Below are 10,263 nucleotides of genomic sequence, written 5' to 3' on the forward strand. Positions count from 1 at the left end.
TATAGATGCAGAGACTGAGTGTTGGGCATTAGGCCGAAGAGTATCGAGCTAACATAGCTTAGCCTGACTTATCCCGAAGACGGGAGTGTGCGAGGGATGACAACGTTTGGCATTCGGCTGAAGATTAGGAGCAACATAATCATTTCACACAGACTGTGTTTCTGGCCTCGGCTGAAGACTTGTGTGCGGGTGATTAGGACTATTTTGGCATCGGCCGAAGAGGAGGGGTGCTCAAGTGAACTTTGTCAGGACTTTGGTCTGAAGAAGAGCACAGTTTGCACTGTTCAATAAGAGACTGAGCCTGGCTGGAGCCGAATAATCATTGCCTAACAGATACAAACATTGGTTAGCAAAATAGTTTAGCAAAATACTTTACTCATCAGATTGTGCTCCTTTCCTTCTTGTAATAATTGCTCAACTAGCCTGTGACCCGGTTTATTTGGGCGTGCCATTTTTTTGTTGTTGAGCACGTCGCCCAAAAGTTCTGTGCCCAGATATCTAATAGCACTCCAGTTCTAGAGCTGGAGATTTCTGGTCTGTACTCACCTGTTCGGTATAGTTGCTCAGTGCGTTCTCATTCCTCCTCAGAATCTTCCAGGTCATCAGAGTGTAGAAGACAGCCGTGCAAGCCAGCGGCATGCTGAAGTAGAACCCGGAAAAGCCACCAGTCTTTTGCTGATTTATAAAACTGTTATGAAAACATAATAAAGAACAGTATTAGTGTTGCTGTTTCAGATTTGATCTAACTACTGGAATGTGATGATAAGCACACATCACTGGCTTCATTATATAATCAGTGTCATTTTCATTTATTATCAAAAGAAAACAAAATCAAACATATTATTGACCTTATTTTCTATATTACTCAATTTTGTCTGGATTCACAAATTACCTGCAAGAACTGATTTTTGTTGTTGGGATGAAGGAGACATATTGTCAGATGCTGTCCTCTATGGTCCATTATTATCGTATCAAAGCCGACAACTTCAGGCACAGCCAGGATTGTTGATATAACCCATATCAAAGTTATTTCTACTGCTGTGCACGTTGAAACCCCAATGCCTTTGATTCGATTTCAGGATGCAACAGCTCGATACCTAGGAAATCAATAGGGAAATTATGTGGCTGGGGAGTGTTTTGTTCATTTTTTTTGTATTTTTTATTTATTCGTTATTTTACCTGGTAAGTTGACTGAGAACACGTTCTCATTTACAGCAACGACCTGGGGAATAGTTACAGGGCAGATGAGGGGGATGAATGAGCCAATTGTAAACTAAAGAACAATTAAAGAACATATTACAACGAAAGGGAATTTCAAGGCCTACTACGAAGATAATTAACTTTTGACATGTAGATATCAGCCAACTTTCACAATATTACTCTTCATATAACAATTGTATTAATTCTCTGGTTTTGGCATGTTAAATGGAAGTAATACAGTTATTTCCAACTACACTACAAGTATGTGGACACCTGCTAGTCGAACATCTCATTCCAAAATCATGATCTGCCCCTTTTATCAATTTTTGCCTAAAATGAGATACCCAAATCTAACTGCCTGTAGCTCAGGACCTGAAGGAAGGCTATGCATATTCTTGATACCATTTGAACTGAAACACTTTGAAGTTTGTGGAAATGTTAAATTAATGTTGGAGAAAATTAGGAGAACATTGGATCTAGTAAAATATGATACAAAACATGTGTTTAGTTGTTTGTTCTTTAAATACAAAATTATCTTTGAAATGCAAGAGAAAGGCCATAATGCAAAGTTTTAGACAGATCCAATGAACCATTGCATTTCTGTTCAAACTTTTGTATCAGGGCTGCCCAAATGTGCCTAATTGGTTTATTAATACATTTTCAAGTTCATAACTGTGCACTCTCCTCAAACAATCACATGGTATTATTTCACTGTATTAGCTACTGTACATTGGACAGTGGAGTTAGATTAACAAGAATTTAAGCTTTCTGCCAATATCAGATATGTCTATATCCTAGAAAATTTTCTTGTTGCTTACGACACTGATGTTGGGCGATTAGACCTAGCTCGAAGTCGGCATTCCAATTCATCCCAAAGGTGTTTGATGGAGTTGAGGTCACGGCTCTGTGCAGCCAGTCAAGTTTTTTCACACCGATCTCGACAAACCATTTCTGTATGGACATTGCTTTGTGCAAAAACAGGATGCTGAAACAGGAAAATACCTTCCCCAAACTTTTGCCACAAAGTCGGAAAGCACAGAATTGTCTAGAATGTCATTGTATGCTGTAGTGTTAAGATTTCACTTCACTGGAACTAAGGGGCCTAGCCCGAACCCTGAAAAATAGCCCCAGACCATTATTCCTCCCCCACCAAACTTTACAGTTGGCACGAACAGTTCTTGTGCTGACGTTGCTTCCAGAGGCAGTTTGGAAATCAGTAGTGTGTGTTGCAACCGAGGACAGACGATTTTTACGCGCTACGTGCTTCAGCACTTGGCGGTCCAGTTCTATGAGCTTGTGTGGCCTACCACTTTGCGGCTGAGCCGTTGTTGCGCCGAGACATTTCCACTTCACAATAACACTTACAGTTGATCAGGGCAGCTCTAGCAGGGCAGAAATGTGACGAACTGACTTGTTAGAAAGGTGGCATCCTATGTCTGTGCCACGTTGAAAGTCACTGAGATCTTCAGTAACGTCATTCTACTGCCAATATTTGTCTATGGAGATTACATGGCTGTGTGCTCAATTTTATACATCTGCCAGCAATGTGTGTGGCTGAAATAGCCGAATCCACTAATTTGAACTGGTTTCCAGATACCTTTGTATACGCGTATATAGTGTAACTTGGAACAGAAATGTGACTTGAATGTGCAATCCTCTTACCTGTCAATGCTCAAGGCACATAAACTCAGCTCTGTAATTCCAACAGATATTTTCTGGATGAAGGGAACTAGTTTACAGAGCACCAAACCAAATGACCAGTCCTCAGCCATGAGCTGCAAAGACATGTCAACATTTAGGTCAGGAAAAATCATTTGTAACCAACACAAACACACAAAAAAAACGCTTTTATAAAACAATCAGATGTTGACCATTTTGATAATCAAATCGAAATCTATATTTTATGTCAGGATAGACAGTAACTGTACACCAAATTGCAAATAACTCACCCTGTAAGCGTTGATTGGAAAGTCTATCACGATATGCAGCATGTCCCCCAAAGCAACTGGCAATAAGAATGTTAGGTCCACTTTTGTTTTCATATATGATTCTCTACAGTGCTGAATTACCAACTATTCCAATGATGAATACAAGAGCAGACATCACAGTATTGATGTATTTGAATGTGTCTCTGATTCCAGTTGACACTAAGCACATATGATGGGGTGGGGTGTTTTGTCCTGGCATTTTGAATGAGGGAATGAAGCTATTGGATTTGTGGAGAGGATGTTTTAAAGAGTTGAATAGTAGGAGCTGGTTGTGGATTCTGATCTTTGGTCCCTGCACTGATTATTAAAACCATTCCATTGACGAGCAGCAGAGACAGAACTACAAAGCTACAATTTCCACTGTAGATGATTTCTTCAAAAAGCCCGGCAATTTATCCTCAGGCAGCAATCTGCAAATGAGAATGTAAACCATTACTTGACACATTAGAACCTGGAGAGATACCAAAAACAAATCAAATTGGTATAAAGTCTATTTGATTACAACAAGAAGCATGAATGATTGTCTGTGAAAATATAGATAACATTGAAATATGTCAGTTTACTAATCAATCCAACATCAAAATGTTCTCCACAATCAGCCAATTGTAGCCTAAACAAGCAGCAGTCTGTGGCCTAACTCACACAGCTAAGGCAGATGAAGGTTTTTCGACCAATATTTTATTGGCAAGGTTAGTCATCAATCTCTCACCACAATTACTCCTCATACACTGAAATCTTGTCCTCGGCTTAGATCATACTCCACACAGGATAGAGCTGTGCTCTAAATCCAATGAGGGTTCTACCCATAGAGAACCTATTAAAATAGCATTTTCATTTCTAATTCTATGGTTCTACCATTGTAAATCGCATTTCAAAAACAGCAATGATAAAATACTTTTAGGGACATCTGACCCAGTATTTGTGCCAGTGTGTGAATCCTATGATGATCTTTGTGATTGAAACAAGTGTCTATCTTGAGAGGCCATGGCAGGGTTCCTTAATAGGTGGCCCACGGGGGATTTTTATTTGCCCCCACACAGGTTTTCTGAGCAAGATAACAATATATTTTGTATTTTTGTCATTTTGGTTGTTGGACATAAAACACTGTAAAATCACTAGGAAATCAGTTCAAAGTGATTTTAATTTGGGAACCTGTTCCCAAGTATTTCCACACATAAATAGAGACGCATACAGTATGTGATCATATCCCAATGTAATAAATGTTGAAATTATTTGTTTTTTGGGGATTCTGTTTGGGATTCTTGTGGTCAATTTGCAGTGTACAAATGATTTATACAATGTTCCAGCCGCCAACCATCCGCTCAAGGAAAAATGGGCCCATGACTGAATGTAATTGGGGACCCCTGGGCTACACTCTCAGAAAACAGGGTTCCAAAAGTTTTTTGGGTTGTCCCATAGGAGAACCCTTTTTGGTTTGAGGTAGAACCCTTTTGGGTTCCAGTAGAACTATTTTGGGTTCCATGTAGAACCCTCTGTGGAAAGGGTTCTACAGTACATGGAACCCAAAAGGGTTCTTCAAAGGGTTCTCCTTTGGGGACAGCCAAAGAACCCTTTTTGGTTCTAGATAGCACATTTTTTTTCTAAGAGTGTAGTAAATTACTAGAGGGGCAAGGTAATGAACCCTGAAAGTTCCAGTATTATAGTTCTTAATTCTATGGGCTAGGGACATAGGACTAATGGGCAACACTGAATTCTACATTTCATATGATAATAAAATGCACACTAAACTGTTGCCATGTATTTTATCAAAAATTCTCTCTGATGAGTCTGGGGATGCAGACGGATTCCAGAGAGTCTGGGGGTGCGCAATCATCCAAGATTCTGGACACGAGTGACAGCCCCTCGGATCTTAGCGGAGAACGTGCAAAACCCAGGGGGCCAGTTGACCTGTGACAATCAGGTCAAGACCCAGTGGTAACTCTTGTGATGGAAAGTTTATCTGCCAAAATTGCCCACCTACGGCGTTGGATGACATTTGGAAAGTCTGTGAAGAGGACAAAATACTTCGACCTCTTGGAAAGAGGGAGTACTGAAGATGTCAATGCATAATCGTTGTATTGTAATTGTTTTGTAATAGTATAGATTTTGAAGCAGATAGCCTTCATTGTGCAATGCTAAGTGAGAAAAGATGAAAGAGCCATTTGCGGACTTTGCACAAAGATGAAGAATGTATAATGTGAGACATTTTTATTGTTTTAAGTTCGAGGTTTGCCTAAAATCTTCAAAGCAGTCTGATCCGATACAAAGTATCAAGGCTTGTATCAAAGTAAAATTACCGTTGATGAAGTTTGAAGCTTTGGACATCACATAACCATCTTAAGGCCGTCACATACTCTCCAGTTGAAAAGTGTCATGCCGTTTCACAGATGTATTATGACAACATTTTGTGATGTTTTGGTGTTCGGCTGTTCGCGTTTTTCTTGAGGCAAGTTGAAGTTCGGGAGCCAACGTCTACGCCCATTTGTCCCTGACTGGTCGACTGGTCGTTTTCAAATAAAGGTCTTTAAAGGCTCATTGCAGTCAAAAATGTGATTAGCCTGTTTTTTTACATATATTTCCACATTATGAGGTTGGAATAATATTGTGAAGTTGTGAAAATTATGAAAATGCCCTTTTAGTGTAAGAGATGTTTGAAAGGACCGCCTGAAATTTCAGTCTGTTTTGGTGGGATGGCGTTTTGGCCTTCCATGGCAACATCACTATGCAGTAAATTATTTAGTAGATCAATGAGAAAGAGAGTGCCAAACGCCTCTGCCAGTAAGTCATTTTCTGTTTTCCCCTCCCCACTAAGACCACTCCCAGACAGTCCTCGGAAAATCTTTACATTTTTTGTGTGCTATTTTTTGTTTATTTTGTTCGCATTGTAATTGAAAAGAATTACAGTACGATACTTAATTGTTACCCAGAAATAATTTTATATTGAGACGAAAACGTCTGCATTGGACATTATAAGGGAGTATGCAAGCACAGTCGTGCTTATGCTAGGAGCAAACATAACCCAGTCTGCAGTGGCCTTTACAGGGTGTCGGAACTGCTGGACAGAGAGAGCTGACCTCTTTTTATTTTTATCTAGATATTTCATCTGCTTGGCAGGTAGAAAGATAGCTCGGGGCGTAGAACCACACGACAGAGGAATCTTAAACCACAGTACCCCCCCCCCCCATTAATAACCCCCCATGTAGTGACTGCCCATTACTGCACTGTAAACCATTTTCTGTCAAATGTACAGTAACTTACTGGCAGCAATTGGATTACAGCTAAAATAATCCATTATTTTACGGTACCAAAAACGTTACTGCAATCAAATTTACAGTATATTACTGGAATTTCCCATCCAGCGACATATTACCCAGAGTACATTGCAAGTTTACATTTGGGTAATTTAGTGGGTGCTCTTGTCCTTAGCAACTTACAGTCAGCGCACTCGACAAAGGTTGATTAAAAAAAAAACGCATATCAAAAGTCAAAGCAAGTAAAATGTGGCTTTAACAGTTAGTGAAAATGTTGTTGTAGTTAAGGATACATTGGTCTTCAAAATGATTGTAATATCTACCTACAGATCTTATAATATATCTCTGACTAGATAGTGGCAGTACAATACTGAGACAATCACACTAACTTGATGCCAGAGCAATAGAACACAATACAGTAAAGGTGACTATCAAACTGTAAGAAAATTATTTCTACAGTGTTTTACAGTAATTACAAGGGATTTAGAGCAAGTGGGTTGGCTGTCATGAATTTGCATATTACTGAATACGTGTTATATATCGCTTGCCTTCCAAGACGCCTAAAAAAGTCTTCCAAGCTGGGCGATTACAGGACAAAACACATCAAACAGACATGGGTAAATATTTACCAACTAATTTAACATCCTCTACCACTCTTACTTGTTACAAAACAACTACCACATATCACTTAATTGGTACAGGACTCTCACTAATGGGTGCAACAAATATAGCCACTTACAAGGCATGCCTTGAAATATGTTAGTGAGCCAGTGATTCTTTCTCCTCCCACAATACTTCTATACATTGCGCTATACTTTACTGTATGCTGCAGTAAATACTTAGCATAACAGCAATACACTACTTTATTGTATTGAAAATAGTGAAATTGTACTTAATAGTACTGCATACCAACAGCATACTACTAGATGACCCTTCAATAGAGGATGAAACCGGCTGTTCATAGCAGAACTGGAACAAAACATAGTGAATATGGTCATTTCAAACAACAGCATACGTTTCCAACAACTGCAACACCACATCATCACTGACAACACAACATTCAGTAACATAAATAGTGTGAGTTTATCCGCACTTGGCCGTCTCCTGAAACGCCATCAGATTCGTATGAAGCAGCTCTACAGAGTACCATTTGAGCCAAATTCTGACAGATTGAAACGACTACTCTATGAATATGTACAAGTAAGCTACACTATCCTGTCGTTGGTACTGTATTCCAATATTGTGCTACATATTGACTGCTCTGTCTATTCATACTGTCATGCAATAATGTCTTGTCTGTTTCAGAGAGTTACGGAACTAGATTCTGCTGCAGAGCATTATGATTTTGTCTACGTTGATGAGGTCAGCTTTAACCTAGCCAAAACAAGACGCAGGGCAAAAAACCTCAGAGGACACCGCGTCATCGTCAATGTCCCTGGACAGCGTGGTGGCAACACCACAATGTGCGCAGCCATTAGTCAGAACGGTGTCCTTCGTCGTCATGCCACTCTTGGTCCTTACAATACTGCCCACATTATCACCTTGCTTGACACTCTGCATAATATCCTCATTCCAATGACCAGAGGAATGGGCCAGAGCAGTACGTTTGGGAATGGGCCAGAGCAGTACGTTTGGGAATGGGACAGAGCAGTACGTATGGGAAAGGGCCAGAGCAGTACGTTTGGGAATGGGCCAGAGCAGTACGTTTGGGAATGGGACAGAGCAGTACGTATGGGAAAGGGCCAGAGCAGTATGTTTGAGAATGGGCCAGAGCAGTACGTTCGGAAATGGGCCAGAGCAGTACGTTTGGGAATGGGCCAGAGCAGTACGTTTGGGAATGGGCCAGAGCAGTACGTTTGGGAATGGGCCAGAGCAGTACGTTTGGGAATGGGCCAGAGCAGTACGTTTGGGAAAGGGCCAGAGCAGTACGTTTGGGAATGGGCCAGAGCAGTACGTTTGGGAATGGGCCAGAGCAGTACGTTTGGGAATGGGCCAGAGCAGTACGTTTGGGAATGGGCCAGAGCAGTAAGGACAACGTAAGTTTCCACCGGGCTGCTCTGGTCCGCAATTGGTTCATTGACCATCCGCAAGTTTTGATGCTCAATCTGCCACCATATTCTCCATTTCGAAACCCAATAGAAGAGTAATTTAGGGTTGGCGTTGGAAGGTATACGATCGCCAACCCCACCAACACATACCCCTCTCCAGGCGATGGAGGAGGCCTGTGGTGACATAGAAAAGGGGGCATGCCTGGGCTGGATACCCCTCTCCAGGCGATGGAGGAGGCCTGTGGTGACATAGAAAAGGGGGCATGCCTGGGCTGGATACCCCTCTCCAGGCGATGGAGGAGGCCTGTGGTGACATAGAAAGGGGGCATGCCTGGGCTGGATACCCCTCTCCAGGCGATGGAGGAGGCCTGTGGTGACATAGAAAAGGGGGCATGCCTGGGCTGGATACCCCTCTCCAGGCGATGGAGGAGGCCTGTGGTGACATAGAAAAGGGGGCATGCCTGGGCTGGATACCCCTCTCCAGGCGATGGAGGAGGCCTGTGGTGACATAGAAAAGGGGGCATGCCTGGGCTGGATACCCCTCTCCAGGCGATGGAGGAGGCCTGTGGTGACATAGAAAAGGGGGCATGCCTGGGCTGGATACCCCTCTCCAGGCGATGGAGGAGGCCTGTGGTGACATAGAAAAAGGGGGCATGCCTGGGCTGGATACCCCTCTCCAGGCGATGGAGGAGGCCTGTGGTGACATAGAAAAGGGGGCATGCCTGGGCTGGATACCCCTCTCCAGACGTTACTTCCCCTGCTGTTTAGCCAGATAGAACATCGCTTGTGATGTTGATGTATTTTTTATTTTATTTTATTTTTTTATTTTTTATTTCACCTTTATTTAACCAGGTAGGCAAGTTGAGAACAAGTTCTCATTTACAATTGCGACCTGGACAAGATAAAGCAAAGCAGTTCCGACACATACAACAACACAGAGTTACACATGGAGTAAAACAAACATACAGTCAATAATACAGTAGAAACAAGTCTATATACGATGTCAGCAAATGAGGTGAGATAAGGGAGGTAAAGGCCATGGTGGCGAAGTAAATACAATATAGCAAGTAAAACACTGGAATGGTATATTTGCAGTGGAAGAATGTGCAAAGTAGAAATAAAAATAATGGGGTGCAAAGGAGCAAAATAAATAAATAAATAAAATAAAATGATGAGATGATGATGAGCTGCTATGGCCAGACCCAAATAGGAGACAGGATGCACACTATTGTTTTTTTCTGGCAACAATTGGTTTCAGGACAAGGTTTGTAGAAATCCTAAAATACAGTATATTACCATATTCTGTGGGGGTACAGCATTCTAACTGACTGATGCAACAACTAAAGCCTTAAAATATGTTAATGCTCTAGAGACTCTTCACTCACCCACAACATTTTTCACATGATGCACCATAATTATTACTGTAAAACACATTTATGGTATTTTACTGTGAATTCTACAATAATCTACTGTATTTAGATTATATATTATCTTACTGTTGATTAATACAGTAGGTTACTAATAAAATAAAACAAACTGCTAACCATAATTTATTCACATTACGTATTTCAGTTGTTGTGAATATTAGCCTATATTTATTTTACCTTTATTTAACTAGGCAAGTCAGTTAAGAACTTAAGAACAAATTATTATTTACAATGATGGCCTAGGAAGAGTGGGGTACCTGCCTTGTTCAGAACAACAGATTGTTTTACCTTGTCAGCTCGGGGATTCAATCTTGCAACCTTTCAGTTACCAGGGGTGCAAATAGGGGGG

The 10,263-nt window shown here is 41.1% G+C and overlaps 1 pseudogene; it reads right to left on the minus strand.

The window, feature by feature from the left end:
• Positions 1-231: 231 nt before the first annotated feature.
• On the minus strand, positions 232-9,900 carry LOC115141273 (endothelin receptor type B-like; annotated as a pseudogene).
• Positions 9,901-10,263: the final 363 nt, after the last annotated feature.

This window comes from Oncorhynchus nerka, linkage group LG1, assembly GCF_034236695.1.
Source record: "Oncorhynchus nerka isolate Pitt River linkage group LG1, Oner_Uvic_2.0, whole genome shotgun sequence".
Taxonomy (NCBI): Eukaryota; Metazoa; Chordata; class Actinopteri; order Salmoniformes; family Salmonidae; genus Oncorhynchus; species Oncorhynchus nerka.